The following is a 19,087-nucleotide window of genomic DNA, read 5'->3' as shown; positions in this document are numbered from 1 at the left end:
TGTGCAATGCCTAATGCATAATCTGTGCAAAGGATCATAGTAGTCTCAAAAAAACAGCATTGGCCATTGGACTGCTCAGTCAAAACAACAAACCTTTACGATTAGTCACTTGACTGGAGTAACTTGAGTTCGGAACTAAAACATTAAAAGTAGGCTATAGCTTGACTCATATCCTTACCTTGGACAAGCGTATCTAAAAGGCCTATCCAGTCGTGCGTGAAGATACCTTTAGGCAGATAAAAGCGCGGGACGATTTGAGACACGCTCGGTATTGTGAATCTGTCACACTGATATAAAAGCACGTGTTCATTTATAATTTACACTGTAGAATGACCTGCAGGCCAATCAGAATCGAGTTTTAAACAATACCGTGGGTTCCATGGAACGTCACAAACATATTCGGCCACTTGCGTCACAGATTGCGTTCACTGAACATTGGTTTAATAGCTATATTGGCTATATGTACATTATATGCACATCGTATTGTATTGAGATTACATTTACTGCCCCACTGAAACTATCTAGCCTAATCCTATGAGGGTCAAATGTCAGAATCATGGCACATGAAAACATAATGAAATTGACTGCAGATTATAAAATTCACTGTGACACAATAAACCCATGTAATTTCAATGAAATTACGTTGAACCAACGTCGAATAAAAATTGAATTGATGTATGTGCCCATTGGGAAGTGATCCATTCGAAATTATTGAATACATACAGTATTATAAAGAAAGACGTAAAAAAATGGAATCGGAAAAACCTTTGAAAAAGTCCAATTTTACGTAGGTAAAATGTATGTACGCATTACTGTAAATCGTTTTGGATGAAAACGTCTGCTTTCAAATCTGACTCTCACACATATTTACAATCTCGCGATGTTTATTTCTGGCGCTCTCACGTTTGCGGGATTTTGTTTAGTAAATGATGCGTTGGAGAGCCGATCCCACCACCAGGGTTGTGGGTTCGTTTCCCGGGGCAACCCATACGTAAAATGTATGTGCAAATGACTAAATCGCTTTGGATGAAAACATCTGCTAAATGGCATATATTATGATTTTATTGTTTTTACAACAGACCTACAATGTGAAAGTCTATTGCTTTTTCAAAATTTTCCCATTATTTAACTAGGCAAGTCAGTTATACGTGTGCCGTATATATATATATTTACAACTTTTTTCACATGTTTTTTAATTTTCCATAAATTCATCTTCAAAACACTCTCCTGCAACCCGCCTCACCAATTTATATTTATAAAAAAGTATTATTTACCTCAAATCTGTAATCCTCCAAGAAGCTAGCCAGAAGCAAATCCAGAAGCTAGTTAGCTTCTTTACTGGCAAATCATTAGTATTCAGCTAACCACGGTTTGTGGTCATCAGCTATCCTTTAGTTCGAAAATCTATTGCCAGTTTTGTATGGCGCAGCGCGGCTCGGAACGAAACATACCGGACCAATTTTTCTCTCCATGTCCCTGGATTTCAACCGCTAACTCTGGACATTCATACCTGGATCTCACAGCTAGCTAGCTGCTATCCGTGTGACTATCGGCTTTCGTCGATTCCGGAGCAAACATCAATTGTTGGCTGGCCCTCGCTTCATACTCGTCGCCAAACCCACTGGCTCCATGTCATCTACAAGACCCTGCTAGGTAAAGTCCCCCCTTATCTCAGCTCGCTGGTCACCATAGCATTTCCCACCTGTAGCACACGCTCCAGCAGGTATATCTCTCTAGTCACCCCCAAAACCAATTCTTTCTTTGGCCGCCTCTCCTTCCAGTTCTCTGCTGCCAATGACTGGAACAGACTACAAAAATCTCTGAAACTGGAAACACTTATCCCCCTCACTAGCTTTAAGCACCAACTATCAGAACAGCTCACAGATTACTGCACCTGTACATAGCCCACCTATAATTTAGCCCAAACAACTACCTCTTTCCCTACTGTATTTAATTAATTAATTAATTTGGCTCCTTTGCACCCCATTATTTTTATTTCTACTTTGCACATTCTTCCATTGCAAATCTAGCATTCCAGTGTTTTACTTGCTATATTGTATTTACTTTGCCATCATGGCCTTTTTTTGCCTTTACCTCCCTTATCTCACCTCATTTGCTCACATCGTATATAGACTTGTTTATACTGTATTATTGACTGTATGTTTGTTTTACTCCATGTGTAAGTAACTCTGTGTCGTTGTATGTGTCGAACTGCTTTGCTTTATCTTGGCCAGGTCGCAATTGTAAATGAGAACTTGTTCTCAACTTGCCTACCTGGTTAAATAAAGGTGAAATAAATAAATAAAAATAAAAAAATTCTTATTTTCAATGACGGCCTAGGAACAGTGGGTTAACTGCCTGTTCAGGGGCAGAACGACAGATTTGTACCTTGTCAGCTCGGGGATTTGAACTAGTCCAATGCTCTAACCACTAGGCTCCCCTGCCGCCCCATGAATATTTGTGTTGGATCTTGACATCAGTTGGAAAGGCAGCACATGTATCTGTTTATGTTTCCCTTCCAATGAGCTTATCATATAAACTACAACGCGAAAAGTACGGTTTACTTCACTTTTAATCATGTCAGCACAGGTAACAGCCGTTTACAGTCTTTCTTTAGTTTTTCATTCTTACTCTTCCCAATTCACTTAAACTACATTTCTTTTTTTCCCATGGGCTTCACCAGAGTACCCCCTAGTGGCTAGAACTGTATTAAGCCCCTTACATTTAATTGCTACCTGATTCAAAAGTAGTGGACAGAAATGTGGGCATACTATAATACTTAAAATAAAATGCATACTATAATACAAGTTATATTGAGTATTACTAAACCAATATACCCTCAACTATACAGACACACAGCAATGTAGTGCTGCTGACCTGGGTTCAGGACCCACTAGGGGAGTCACCCTACATTCTAAGGGGCAGCACGTAGCCTCAAGGTTAGATCATTGGGCCAGTTACCGAAAGGTTGCTGGCTCAAATACCAGGTCAATTCTATGGCAGCTGGGTCACCTGGCGAGCACGGGGTCAGAAGGTGATCCACCATCAATTGACTGGTGGCACAGGATGGCCCTCGCACCTAGAGTACCATCACAAACAACAAAATATCTTAAAATCTCCTAAATTGTAGAGAAAGAGATACACTTTAGTGTGCTGTACAAGAGTGGACTTCAATAGAGTTACCATACAGTATTAGTAGAAACGTTTTAAATAAATCACAAATGACTGAAATTACAGTATAGACAGAGAGATAGTCCTATGTGTTCATCTTATTATATTTCTACAATGCCAAAACAGTGTGTATTATTTGCAACGAAACTGAACCCGTTTGCAAATAATTAACTCTGAGACGTCAATAGGGATCTGAGCATGGTACTTTCAAGTTAGGCCTACCTTTCCACCCCAGACCGAGTAGGCCTACTGACGCAGAAAAATGTAAGCTTCAACTGCTGGCTAATCTTCTTCCTTGGCTTAACCCAACGAGAGGTCACAATTGTTTCCCTAAAAGCTGTCTGGGTTTAAATATATTTTATTGGACAGAATTTATTTTAAAACTAGTCAGTTTTATTTTCAATGTACAGAACTGCCTGTTCAGGGGCAGAACGACAGATTCGTACCTTGTCAGCTCGGGGATATGAACTTGCAACCTTTCGGTTACTAGTCCAACGCTCTAACCACTAGGCTACCCTGCCGCCCCCAGAATGTGAATACCTTAATCAATTCATAGTGACAGAATTAGATTATTTCCAAATGAAACAACAATATCCCCACATGCATCAGAGTCACGTCTTTCCCAGTTATTCCTATTTTACATCTTGTTTCTAGCATTAAGTATCGCGGACCAAAGCGTTGTTATAGATAACTGTATATAATCACATCTGTTTGATTTTCTTCAAAATCTTGAACTAACAGTGTACTTTTTGCCCTTTTCTTTAAGAAAAGGTAGGCCTATGGCATACCCTGTCATACGAACTTAATTTCAAGTCTTAACAGACACAGAGGTGGGCTATTTAAAGAGTGCATGGCGGGTGGAGGAAATGACTAACATATCAATGGATATAGCAGCCTATAGCCTAATTTCATCTGTCAAAACAGGTAGGCCTACCTCTTATTTCTTAAATAGGAAGAAATAGGCTCCAACACATATCCCTATTTAAAATGGAGAGGTTTAAATGAATAATGTTTACTCAATTTTTCATACTTTCAGCACCATGAGCTGTCCATTTCCGATTGATTGTGCCGTGGCTGCTGCTTCAAGTTTCAGCACCACAATGTAAGTTACTCAAATCTGACTTCTTGTGAGGTCAATAACTCTGATAAACCTTTTTTGATATCCTCAGAGGACCGTTATTAGCATGTTTTAACCACTCCTTCATTATTACTGAAACACGATTCAAAGTGGTAAATATAAAGATCCAGTCCATAAAAAAATTGGAGGCCCCTTACACTTCAGTGTTGTGATGCAAAAATGCTAGCAAAATGTATAGCGCATAGAATTAAAAAGGTATTGTCGGACATTATTAGTTCTAATCAGACAGGTTTTTTACATGGACAATATATTGGAGATAATTTTTGAGGCCCATGTTGACAAGATGTTGGGGAAACACTGGAGGGGAATATTGACCAACTGAGCATCTCCGTGTACATCTCAATAAACACAATAGGTGTTTTGTTACATTTCAGTCTTCTGTGAAATATTTCAAGTGTCATATTGGGGTGCAAACTCAACAATGAATACATTTAAACTATATCTGACATGTTACTGTTGTCTTCTTTTCAAGCCACTGACCATCTGTGTGAGGTGTATACAGGATGTAAATAAATGGGCATAAGCACTTGACACAGATAGTAAAAATATTGACATTTAGAAATTCAAAATGCATCTAAATATATTTAGATGTGTCTATGGAATACATTTTAAAAAATGTTTAAAAAGAATATATATGTGTATAAAATATATTTGTCTGTACAGTAAGTAAATGTAGGAAATCCAAAATGCATTTCTAAAATAAAATATATGTGTATAATATACACTTGTCTGTAACGTAAAGCAATGCAGAAGCAATAAGCATTGTAAACGATGATAGAACACATCAAATTACATGAGGACACAAAGGAGAGATTTAATTAAAAAATCATCTTTTAATATTTTTTAATGCTGAAGTTTTTTAACACTGAAAAAATCTATGTTTGGCAAATCCACTCTGGTTAATTGGCCTGTTGGACAACACAAAAAATAGTTAACATTCTTGCTATCTCAGCCATTTGCTATGTTCAAGTAAAATCTCAGTTAATGATGAATGGATACAATTTGGAAGTATTTTCCAGAGTCATACCTCAGTAGGGTAGAATGTCAGGTGGCACAACCATTGGTGCCATGAGGTCAAAGTGTGAAGGAGGAGCAAGCCAGAGCTGTCTAGTAAGCTGTCCAGGCCCATGGCTTGGAGGCTTTGAGTTGGTCCCATCATTCAAATGCATTGTAGGGTATCTGCTGCCCCATAGACCTGCTGGTAGTGGGAAAGGTGTTAGCAGGAGATCACCAGGGACATCTATGATTGGCTGACACAGTTTTGGTTAAACCACATGTATTCTAAAGCAATATTCACCTGCTTTCATAGAGTAAGGATTCACTCCTTTGGGGACACTGCCAGTGTTCCCCTGATATCCATATGTCCCCATCGGTGGAGGGGTGGTACACACTGTTCTGCACATCAACAATTTTTCCAAATTGTTAGTAATATTATCAGAGTTGAAATACACTGGTTGTTCACTGTTTTTAATTTAATTATGTACCTCAGCCTTGGGCTCAGTTTTGTTAACCCATCTGTGCAGAGTTGGATCCCAGACAATCTGAGGAAGAAGATATTAGCAATGTGAAGCAAGCCACAATTTCTTTGAAACAAAATCCACTCAATTGTCTCTACATAGAATATAGTGTTAAGAACCAGTTCCTAACAGATCTGTCTTTGTCCTCAGGTAGATGAACCTCCTTCTTAGCTCTTCCACTCCCAAAGACCCAGCTGAGCCAGCCTCCACTGTTATTGTGAACAGCAGGGGTCTCGGGCTCAGCCACCGGCCGGGTGCCAGTCTGGAACTGAGGTTTGGCATCGGAATGTTCCGGCTTGGTGATGGACATCATAGCAGGATGCTCAACATATCTAAGTCGGACATCTGTAATAAGTGGGAGAAGTCAGGCCACTCTGCTCATGTCACCATACAGAACAATTACTGGCTGACAGATAGGAACGTCTCGCTCTGATACTCTGTTACAACCCAATCTTAACCTACACGCAGTCACAGGGATTACTGGGAGGTTACTCAGGACTCTGCGATCGCATTGTTTTGGTTGCAAAATCAACAATTCCCTGCATATTATGTGAGGGCTTACAAATTTGACCAATCGCCAAACTATTTCTGCATAAAATAGTCACATCATCACAATATTATCATCGCATAGAACTGACCCATTACCACAGTAAAAAAAGAGGGCTCGCAATTTCAACCAATCACCGCACATTTACTGCTTAATATGGTTTAATCAAGCCACACCTCAACACAGTTTTTTCCCTTGTCAGCGCATTTTTGCAACAAATGGACAAAACAATTGCATATTGCTATGCAAAATGTCATAATTGTCGCTGCAAAATCTAGCATATTTATCTGCCAATATCAAAAAATGAAGTATAAGTATGAAAATGTACACTCACTACTGTAAGTCGCTCTGGATAAGAGCTTCTGCTAAATGACTAAAATGTCAAAGTAAAACGTAGCTAAACCTGTTTTATGTAGAAAATGCATGAAAGTATTACAGATATACACTCACATGAGCCGTACATTTAACCTATCACAACTTATTCTCACGCTATCACAATGGTAATTTCTTTACTAATTAGGTAAGGTTAAGTGACCTCTTCTCTTGGAATAGAAATCCACAGGTGGAGTACACGCTCCACCATCCCATTTCCACAGTGGTGCCACCATGGGGATGATGGGAGGTGGTTGTGGATGATTGTTTTCATTCTTCACAGGGACACTGGCTGTGAGGAGGATCTCCTCCCTCTCTGCAGGGACACCAGCCTTTGGGACGATCCACTCCCTGTGCGCAGGGACGCTGGCCTTTGGGAAGATTCCCTTTCTCTGCGCAGTGACACTGGTCATCAGGAGGATCAACTTCCTTTGTGCAGGGGTGAGTTGTGATGCTCTGAGGATCTTATTCTTCTGCGCAGTGATAGAAGCTGCTGGAAGAATCCCCTCCCTCTTTGAAGGGATGAGGCCTGATGCTCGGAGGATCCCCTCTCTATGTGCAGGGATGAGGCCTGATGCTCTGAGGATCTCCTCCCTCTGCGCAGTGATGCTAGCTGCTCGGAGAATTCCCTCCCCTCGGTGCAGGGACACTGGCTGTTTGGAGGATCCCCTTCCTCTGTGCAGGGATGAGGCCTGATGCTCGGAGGATCTCCTCCCTCTCAGCAGGGACACTAGCCCTTGGGACAATCCCCTCCCTGTGCACAGGGACGCTGGCCATTGGGACGATTTCCTCCCTCTGCGCAGTGACACTGGCTGTTTGGAGGATCCCCTCCCCTCCGTGCAGGGATGAGGCCTGATGATCGTAGGATCTCCTCCCTCTGTGCATTGATGCTGGCGGCTGAGAGAATCCCCTCCCTCTGTGAAGGGACACTGGCTGTTTGTAGGATACCCTTCCTCTGTGACGGGATGAGGCCTGATGCTCGGACGATCTCCTCCCTCTGCACAGCAACTTCGGCTGGTGTGATGATCTGAAGGTATAATATAGAGCATATTGTCATTCCCTAAAAAATCACTCAATAGGAAGGTGTTCTTAATGTTTTGGTCACAAATTTTTGTGGAAGGACAGTGGGCTCAGATTAATCCATGGGAGACAAGGTAGCATATACTTTCATTTGTATGTGTACTGATACTGCAAATACACAAATTATATTAATGTTATCTACAATATATTATAATACCATAAGCCTCCCTGCTGCAGGGGCATTTCCTACTACAATTTTCAACTGATTTTCTTCACTTTTATTTTGTATCATTATCTTCGTTAATTTTCACATTTATTGTGTTTGGAATGGCACTGTTACTACATCATTTGATGTAAGTATGTAGGACAATTACCCATAATGCTCAGTGACTGAACATTCAAAATGACCATGGCAATTATTGACGCATTCACATGCCATCGGAAACTTGGAACCTCAGAGTTAAAATGAATGTAAGTTATTAGCGTAGAGCTTCCTACTGGTTGATTCTGATACTTCACAAGTGGGAAACTTGAAATCATCATTCCATAATGAGTTAGCGAGTCAGAAATGTCAGAATTTCCTAGTTCCGAATTGAAGGTTCTTCTATGATGTAGGACAGGTCAGTAACCAAATTATTTTACTGTGCCCAGTGCCCACACAGACTTTTATGGTCACACAAGTTGCCACCGGTGAATTCAAAATGAGTAGCCTAACAATTATTTACGGTGGCCCCAGTTACATTTACAACCAAATTGTTTTTCTGCGAGAAATCAATAATAGTTACACAAATAGGGTAACCGTGAGCAATTGACAGTGAGCAATGAGCAAGATAACCATAGACGGAAGTTGACAATAGCTTATTATTAGTGTAAATAAATTGTATTTGTATGGTTTGCAGTCCTCAAAGAATGAATTGCGTTGAATTGAATTAATCAGATCCAATGATTTACCGCCTGTAGGGTGGGGTAAAGCTAGTCATCATTATTATAATCACCATCTCAATCATTATCACCATACCATCATAGACTTATTCTTCTGTATCTGAGACTCATCTGACACTACCTTAGATATGGCAGTCTGCAACTCAATACACTGCCCCTGCATGGTGTTCAGCGTCCCTGCATGTGGTTAATCGACTGCTTAACATCGTTCAGCAGGATCTGAATCTCAAGCCTGCAGGAAATCAGGTGGTTCAACATACTGAGATGACGAGAGGCTTCAGACCATGCCCATTGGACCATCTTTAGGATTCTTTCTCACTTAACACCAATCTTATTAGGAATGTAACTTTGTGCAGAAGATGTTACTATAGTGTTATTTAGAAGAAAAAAAAGTGTACTTTGTCAGGCGCCAAAAGGATGATGGGATGTCTCCCTGCTCCAGTGAGCTCTGCTGACAGGTCTTGCTCACTGTTGGAAAGAACGGGAGCCAAATTAGAGGAAAAATATCTAAGGTTGTTCAGCAATGAAATATTCATGGCATAATGGGATTTGTCCTTCCCCGTGAAAAGAATAACAGCAGCTGGGGTTTACTTTCTCACTTTTAGATAATGTAATACAATCTTTAAACCCATCAGAAGTGTAGTGCTTACCTCCATGAAAATATTCAGCCCTGTTATTTTGGGCTGCATTGTCCCAATGTTGACCACTAGTTCCAACTTGTGATGAGTTCTTGATGAAATGATCAAGTCAACATTTTGTTAGACATTTCAGAGATAGCATTAACAATTGTACATGAGTCAGTGCTTCCAGATATTGAGGCATCTTCCTTCTGAGGTATGTAAAAAAAATCTGGTGTGTGAGTACTCATGAAAGGTATCCATGATTCTTGATTAAGCCAATCATGTATGTGATTACCATCCTATGGGTCAGGAGCAGGAATTATTGCTACACAGCTTTCAGGCAACTTTATGTCTTGGGCCTAGATGAATAATTGAAATACAAGAAGTATTGTGAATTTGTGATGCATAATTGCATTGTAATTTGGAATATTCCATCAAAGTTGTTTGTTTTGACAGTCAAAACAACTAACTAACTCTTAACGATAAATCACTTGACTTGTGCAGTAATGCATAATCTATGATGTTATTGCATCATAGAAATAGTTCAAAAACAGCATATTATATCAAAACAACAAACTTCTGACCTAGACACCGACTTGTGCAATGCCTAATGCATAATCTATGCATGTTATTGGCTCATCATAGTATATAGCAAAGGATCTCAGAGTCCAAAAACAGCATTGGCCATTGGACTGCTCAGTCAAAACAACAAACCTTTACGATTAGTCACTTGACTGGAGTAACTTGAGTTCGGAACTAAAACATTAAAAGTAGGCTATAGCTTGACTCATATCCTTACCTTGGACAAGCGTATCTAAAAGGCCTATCCAGTCGTGCGTGAAGATACCTTTAGGCAGATAAAAGCGCGGGACGGTTTGAGACACGCTCGGTATTGTGAATCTGTCACACTGATATAAAAGCACGTTTTCACTTATAATTTACACTGTAGAATGACCTGCAAGCCAATCAGAATCGAGTTTTAAACAATACCGTGGGTTCCATGGAACGTCACAAACATATTCGGCCACTTGCGTCACAGATTGCATTCACTGAACATGGGTTTAATAGCTATATTGGCTATATGTACATTATATGCACATCGTATTGTATTGAGATTACATTTACTGCCCCACTGAAACTAGCTAGCCTAATCCTATGAGGATCATATATCAAATGTCAGAATCATGGCACATGAAAACATAATGAAATTGACTGCAGATTATAAAATTCACTGTGACACAAACCCAAATCAATGTTGTTTCCATGTAATTTCAATGAAATTACGTTGAACCAACGTCGAATAAAAATTGAATTGATGTATGTGCCCATTGGGAAGTGATCCATTCGAAATGTTGAATACATACAGTACTATAAAGAAAGACGTAAAAAAATGAATCGGAAAAACGTTGAAAAAGTCTCATTTTACATAGGTAAAATGTATGTACGCATTACTGTAAATCGGTTTGGATGAAAACGTCTGCTTTCAAATCTGACTCTCACACATATTTACAATCTCGCGATGTTTATTTCTGGCGCTCTCACGTTTGCGGGATTTTGTTTAGTAAATGATGCGTTGGAGAGCCGATCCCACCACCAGGGTTGTGGGTTCGTTTCCCGGGGCAACCCATACGTAAAATGTATGTGCAAATGATTAAGTCGCTTTGGATGAAAACATCTGCTAAATGGCATATATTATGATTATATTGTTTTTACAACAGATCTACAATGTGAAAGTCTATTGCTTTTTCAAAATTGGACCTTTATTTAACTAGGCAAGTCAGTTATACGTGTCCCATATATATATATATATATTTACAACTTTTTTCACATAATTTTTTTAAATTTTCCATAAACTCATCTTCAAAACACTCTCCTGCAACCCGCCTCACCAATTTATATTTATAAAAAAGTATTATTTACCTCAAATCTGTAATCCTCCAAGAAGCTAGCCAGAAACTCCAAGAAGCTAGCCAGAAACTAATCCAGAAGATAATCCAGAAGCTAGTTCAGAAGCTAGTTAGCTTCTTTACTGGCAAATCGTTAGTATTCAGCTAACCACGGTTTGTGGTCATCAGCTATCCTTTAGCTCGAAAATCTATCGCCAGTTTTGTACGGCGCAGCGCGCTCGGAACGAAACATACCGGACCAATTTTTCTCTCCATGTCCCTGGATTTCAACCGCTAACTCTGGACATTCATACCTGGATCTCACAGCTAGCTAGCTGCTATCCGTGTGACTATCGGCTTTCGTCGATTCCGGAGCAAACATCAATTATTCCGGAGCCAGCCAGCTGAAGAGTTCCATCAATCACTCCTGGGCTGCAGTCACCTATCTGGACCCGTTTTACTGCCTATGCGGAGCCCCACCGGGCCTTCAAAACTGGAGTTATCCGGCTGGCTCCTCCGTCGCGACGTCACCTGAACGCCCATCTGCGGCCTGCTAACCGTTAGCTGTCTTATCGACTGCTATCTGAATAGACAATCGGACATTTTTAATTTTTTACTTTATTATTATTATTTTTTTCTTGGGCCTCTATAACTATATCTATTGTTTTTATTTTTGTTGTTGTTGTGTGATTTGGATTAATCCCCTCTACCACACGGAACCCCACTAATCTACTGACGGAACGCAAGAGGTGGCTAATAACAGACCTCCATCCTATGCTAGCTTGCTACCGATGGCCTGGCTAGCTGTCTAAATCGCCGTGACCCCCAACCAACCTCTCCACTCACCGGACCCTTTTGATCACTCGACTAAGCATGCCTCTCCTTAATGTCAATATGCCTTGTCCATTGTTGTTCTGGTTAGTGTTTATTGGCTTATTTCACTGTAGAGCCTCTAGTCCTGCTCACTATACCTTATCCAACCTATTAGTTCCACCACCCACACATGACATCTCCTGGTTTCAATGATGTTTCTAGAGACAATATCTCTCTCTTCATCACTCAATACCTAGGTTTACCTCCACTGTATTCACATCCTACCATACCTTTGTCTGTACATTATACCTTGATGCTATTTTATCGCCCCTAGAAACCTCCTTTTACTCTCTGTTCTAGATGACCAATTCTTATTGCTTTTAGCCGCACCCTTATTCTACTCCTCCTCTGTTCCTCTGGCGATGTAGAGGTGAATCCAGGCCCTGCAGTGCCTAGCTCCACTCCTATTCCCCAGGCGCTCTCTTTGACGACTTCTGTAACCGTAATAGCCTTGGTTTCATGCATGTTAACATTAGAAGCCTCCTCCCTAAGTTTGTTCTATTCACTGCTTTAGCACACTCTGCCAACCCGGATGTTCTAGCTGTGTCTGAATCCTGGCTTAGGAAGACCATCAAAATTTCTGAAATTTTAATTCCAAACTACAACATTTTCAGACAAGATAGAACTGCCAAAGGGGGCGGTGTTGCAATCTACTGCAAAGATAGCCTGCAGAGTTCTGTCCTACTATCCAGGTCTGTACCCAAACAATTTGAACTTCTACTTTTAAAAATCCACCTCTCTAAAAACAAGTCTCTCACCGTTGCCACCTGCTATAGACCACCCTCTGCCCCCAGCTGTGCTCTGGACACCATATGTGAACTGATTGCCCCCCATCTATCTTCAGAGCTCGTGCTGCTAGGCGACCTAAACTGGAACATGCTTAACACCCCAGCCATCCTAAAATCTAAACTTGATGCCCTCAATCTCACACAAATGATCAATGAACCTACCAGGTACCTCCCCAAAGCCTTAAACACGGGCACCCTCATAGATATCATCCTAACCAACTTGCCCTCTAAATACACCTCTGCTGTCTTCAACCAAGATCTCAGCGATCACTGCCTCATTGCCTGCATCCGTAATGGGTCAGCGGTCAAACGACCTCCACTCATCACTGTAAAACGCTCCCTGAAACACTTCAGCGAGCAGTCCTTTCTAATCGACCTGGCCGGGGTATCCTGGAAGGATATTGATCTCATCCCGTCAGTAGAGGATGCCTGGATATTTTTTTAAATGCCTTCCTAACCATCTTAAATAAACATGCCCCATTCAAGAAATTTAGAACCAGGAACAGATATAGCCCTTGGTTCTCCCCAGACCTGTCTGCCCTTAACCAACACAAAAACATCCTATGAGGTTCTGCATTAGCATCGAACAGCCCCGTGATATACAGCTGTTCAGGGAAGCTAGAAACCATTATACAAAAGCAGTTAGAAAAGCCAAGGCTAGCTTTTTCAAGCAGAAATTTGCTTCCTGCAACACTAACTCAAAAAAGTTCTGGGACACTGTAAAGTCCATGGAGAATAAGAACACCTCCTCCCAGCTGCCCACTGCACTGAAGATAGGAAACACTGTCACCACTGATAAATCCACCATAATTGAGAATTTCAATAAGCATTTTTCTACGGCTGGCCATGCTTTCCACCTGGCTACTCCTACCCCGGTCAATAGCACTGCACCCTCCACAGCAACTCGCCCAAGCCTTCCCCATTTCTCCTTCTCCCAAATCCGTTCCGCTGATGTTCTGAAAGAGCTGCAAAATCTGGACCCCTACAAATCAGCCGGGCTAGACAATCTGGACCCTTTCTTTCTAAAATTATCTGCCGAAATTGTTGCCACCCCTATTACTAGCCTGTTCAACCTCTCTTTCGTGTCGTCTGAGATTCCCAAAGATTGGAAAGCAGCTGCAGTCATCCACCTCTTCAAAGGGGGACACTCTTGACCCAAACTGCTACAGACCTATATCTATCCTACCATGCCTTTCTAAGGTCTTCGAAAGCCAAGTCAACAAGCAGATTACCGACCATTTCGAATCTCACCATACCTTCTCTGCTATGCAATCTGGTTTCAGAGCTGGTCATGGGTGCACCTCAGCCACGCTCAAGGTCCTAAGCGATATCTTTAACCGCCATCGATAAGAAACATTACTGTGCAGCCGTATTCATTGATCTGGCCAAGGCTTTCGACTCTGTCAATCACCACATCCTCATCGGCAGACTCGACAGCCTTGGTTTCTCAAATGATTGCCTCGCCTGGTTCACCAACTACTTCTCTGATAGAGTTCAGTGTGTCAAATCGAAGGGTCTGCTGTCCGGACCTCTGGCAGTCTCTATGGGGTGCCACAGGGTTCAATTCTTGGAACGACTCTCTTCTCGTTATACATCAATGAGGTCGCTCTTGCTGCTGGTGCGTCTCTGATCCACCTCTACGCAGACGACACCATTCTGTATACTTCTGGCCCTTCTTTGGACACTGTGTTAACAACCCTCCAGGCAAGCTTCAATGCCATACAACTCTCCTTCCGTGGCCTCCAATTGCTCTTAAATACAAGTAAAACTAAATGCATGCTCTTCAACCGATCGCTACCTGCACCTGCCCGCCTGTCCAACATCACTACTCTGGACGGCTCTGATTTAGAATACGTGGACAACTACAAATACTTAGGTGTCTGGTTAGACTGTAAACTCTCCAAAGTTAAATCTAGAATTGGCTTCCTATTTCGCAACAAAGCATCCTTCACTCATGCTTCCAAACATACCCTTGTAAAACTGACCATCCTACCAATCCTCGACTTTGGCGATGTCATTTACAAAATAGCCTCCAATACCCTACTGAACAAATTGGATGCAGTCTATCACAGTGCAATCCATTTGGTCCCCAAAGCCCCATATACTACCCACCATTGCGACCTGTACGCTCTCGTTGGCTGGCCCTCGCTTCATACTCGTCGCCAAACCCACTGGCTCCATGTCATCTACAAGACCCTGCTAGGTAAAGTCCCCCCTTATCCCAGCTCGCTGGTCACCATAGCATCTCCCACCTGTAGCACACGCTCCAGCAGGTATATCTCTAGTCACCCCCAAAACCAATTCTTTCTTTGGCCGCCTCTCCTTCCAGTTCTCTGCTGCCAATGACTGGAACGAACTACAAAAATCTCTGAAACTGGAAACACTTATCCCCCTCACTAGCTTTAAGCACCAACTATCAGAACAGCTCACAGATTACTGCACCTGTACATAGCCCACCTATAATTTAGCCCAAACAACTACCTCTTTCCCTACTGTATTTAATTAATTAATTAATTTGGCTCCTTTGCACCCCATTATTTTTATTTCTACTTTGCACATTCTTCCATTGCAAATCTAGCATTCCAGTGTTTTACTTGCTATATTGTATTTACTTTGCCATCATGGCCTTTTTTTGCCTTTACCTCCCTTATCTCACCTCATTTGCTCACATCGTATTTTTTTTTATTTTTAATTTTTTTTTATTTCACCTTTATTTAACCAGGTAGGCTAGTTGAGAACAAGTTCTCATTTGCAACTGCGACCTGGCCAAGATAAAGCATAGCAGTGTGAACAGACAACACAGAGTTACACATGGAGTAAACAATTAACAAGTCAATAACACAGTAGAAAAAAATGGGCAGTCTATATACAATGTGTGCAAAAGGCATGAGGAGGTAGGCGAATAATACAATTTTGCAGATTAACACTGGGGTGATAAATGATCAGATGGTCATGTACAGGTAGAGATATTGGTGTGCAAAAGAGCAGAAAAGTAAATAAATAAAAAAAAAAAAAACAGTATAAAAACAGTATGGGAATGAGGTAGGTGAAAATGGGTGGGCTATTTACCAATAGACTATGTACAGCTGCAGCGATCGGTTAGCTGCTCGGATAGCTGATGTTTGAAGTTGGTGAGGGAGATAAAAGTCTCCAACTTCAGCGATTTTTGCAGTTCGTTCCAGTCACAGGCAGCAGAGTACTGGAACGAAAGGCGGCCAAATGAGGTGTTGGCTTTAGGGATGATCAGTGAGATACACCTGCTGGAGCGTGTGCTACGGATGGGTGTTGCCATCGTGACCAGTGAACTGAGATAAGGCGGAGCTTTACCTAGCATGGACTTGTAGATGACCTGGAGCCAGTGGGTCTGGCGACGAATATGTAGCGAGGGCCAGCCGACTAGAGCATACAAGTCGCAGTGGTGGGTGGTATAAGGTGCTTTGGTGACAAAACGGATGGCACTATGATAGACTGCATCCAGTTTGCTGAGTAGAGTGTTGGAAGCCATTTTGTAGATGACATCGCCGAAATCGAGGATCGGTAGGATAGTCAGTTTTACTAGGGTAAGCTTGGCGGCGTGAGTGAAGGAGGCTTTGTTGCGGAATAGAAAGCCGACTCTTGATTTGATTTTCGATTGGAGATGTTTGATGTGAGTCTGGAAGGAGAGTTTGCAGTCTAGCCAGACACCTAGGTACTTATAGATGTCCACATATTCAAGGTCGGAACCATCCAGGGTGGTGATGCTAGTCGGGCATGCGGGTGCAGGCAGCGATCGGTTGAAAAGCATGCATTTGGTTTTACTCGTATATAGACTTGTTTATACTGTATTATTGACTGTATGTTTGTTTTACTCCATGTGTAACTCTGTGTCGTTGTATGTGTCGAACTGCTTTGCTTTATCTTGGCCAGGTCGCAATTGTAAATGAGAACTTGTTCTCAACTTGCCTACCTGGTTAAATAAAGGTGAAATAAATAAATAAAAAATTCTTATTTTCAATGACGGCCTAGGAACAGTGGGTTAACTGCCTGTTCAGGGGCAGAACGACAGATTTGTACCTTGTCAGCTCGGGGATTTGAACTAGTCCAATGCTCTAACCACTAGGCTCCCCTGCCGCCCCATGAATATTTGTGTTGGAACTTGACATCAGTTGGAAAGGCAGCACATGTATCTGTTTATGTTTCTCTTCCAATGAGCTTATCATATAAACTACAACGCGAAAAGTACGGTTTACTTCACTTTTAATCATGTCAGCACAGGTAACAGCCGTTTACAGTCTTTCTTTAGTTTTTCATTCTTACTCTTCCCAATTCACTTAAACTACATTTCTTTTTTTCCCATGGGCTTCACCAGAGTACCCCCTAGTGGCTAGAACTGTATTAAGCCCTTTACATTTAATTGCTACCTGATTCAAAAGTAGTGGACAGAAATGTGGGCATACTATAATACAAGTTAAAATAAAATAATGACAAGCACATCTTGTTCTTTTTGAATTCAGGTTTTATTAAGTCAGGGTAGCTTGGTGATCATGGCCACGTGTAACAGCATTGATGTCCCCTCTGGTACCAGAACTGAATTGAGTATTACTAAACCAATATACCCTCAACTATACAGACACACAGCAATGTAGTGCTGCTGACCTGGGTTCAGGACCCACTAGGGGAGTCACCCTACATTCTAAGGGGCGGCACGTAGCCTCAAGGTTAGATCATTGGGCCAGTTACCGAAAGGTTGCTGGCTCAAATACCAGGTCAATTCTATGGCAGCTGGGTCACTGGCGAGCACGGGGTCAGAAGGTGATCCACCATCAATTGACTGGTGGCACAGGATGGCCCTCGCACCTAGAGTACCATCACAAACAACAAAATATCTTAAAATCTCCTAAATTGTAGAGAAAGAGATACACTTTTAGTGTGCTGTACAAGAGTGGACTTCAATAGAGTTACCATACAGTATTAGTAGAAAAGTTTTAAATAAATCACAAATGACTGAAATTACAGTATAGACAGAGAGATAGTCCTATGTGTTCATCTTATTATATTTCTACAATGCCAAAACAGTGTGTATTATTGGCAACGAAACTGAACCTGTTTGCAAATAATTAACTCTGAGAGGTCAATAGGGATCTGAGCATGGTATTTTCAAGTTAGGCCTACCTTTCCACCCCAGACCGAGTAGGCCTACTGACGCAGAAAAATGTAAGCTTCAACTGCTGGCTAATCTTCTTCCTTGGCTTAACCCAACGAGAGGTCACAAGTGTTTCCCTAAAAGCTGTCTGGCTTTAAATGTATTTTATTGTACAGAATGCGAATAGCTTAATCAATTGATAATGACAGAATTAGATTATTTCCAAATGAAACAACAATATCCCCACATGCATCAGAGTCACGTCTTTCCCAGTTATTCCTGTTTTACAGCTTGTTTCTAGCATTAAGTATCGCGGACCAAAGCGTTGTTATAGATAACTGTATATAATCACATCTGTTTGATTTTCTTCAAAATCTTGAACTAACAGTGTACTTTTTGCCCTTTTCTTTAAGAAAAGGTAGGCCTATGGCATACCCTCTCATACGAACTTAATTTCAAGTCTTAACAGACACAGAGGTGGGCTATTTAAAGAGTGATGACGGGTGGAGGAATTGACTAACATATCAATGGATATAGCAGCCTATAGCCTAATTTAATCTGTCAAACAGGTAGGCCTTCCTCTTATTTCTGAAATAGGAAGAAATAGGCTCCAACACATATCCCTATTTAAAATGGAGAGGTTTAAAATGAATAATGTTTACTCAATTTTTCATACTTTCAGCACCATGAGCTGTCCATTTCCGATTGATTGTGCCGTGGCTGCTGTTTCAAGTTTCAGCACCACAATGTAAGTTACTCAAATCTGACTTCTTGTGAGGTCAATAACTCTGATAAACCTTTTTGATATCCTCAGAGGACCGTTATTAGCATGTTTTAACCACTCCTTCATTATTACTGAAACACGATTCAAAGTGGTAAATATAAAGATCCAGTCCATAAAAAAATTGGAGGCCCCTTACACTTCAGTGTTGTGATGCAAAAATGCTAGCAAAATGTATAGCGCATAGAATTAAAAAGGTATTGTCGGACATTATTAGTTCTAATCAGACAGGTTTTTTACATGGACAATATATTGGAGATAATTTTTGAGGCCCATGTTGACAAGATGTTGGGGAAACACTGGAGGGGAA

At 41.2% G+C, this 19,087-nt stretch overlaps 1 long non-coding RNA gene across 1 annotated transcript; it reads left to right on the top strand.

Annotated features, from left to right (window-relative positions):
- The first annotated feature begins 1,566 nt into the window (after positions 1-1,566).
- Positions 1,567-18,747, top strand: LOC135574340 (uncharacterized). The gene is made up of 4 exons (XR_010465366.1): positions 1,567-1,653; positions 4,208-4,273; positions 5,977-7,778; positions 18,679-18,747. It is a non-coding gene; the product is annotated as an uncharacterized LOC135574340 (long non-coding RNA).
- Positions 18,748-19,087: the final 340 nt, after the last annotated feature.

The sequence above is a fragment of the Oncorhynchus nerka genome, linkage group LG12 (assembly GCF_034236695.1).
Source record: "Oncorhynchus nerka isolate Pitt River linkage group LG12, Oner_Uvic_2.0, whole genome shotgun sequence".
In the NCBI taxonomy this organism is placed as follows: Eukaryota; Metazoa; Chordata; class Actinopteri; order Salmoniformes; family Salmonidae; genus Oncorhynchus; species Oncorhynchus nerka.
The sequence above is the reverse complement of the archived record's forward strand: the minus strand, read 5'-3'. Positions and strand labels throughout refer to the sequence as shown.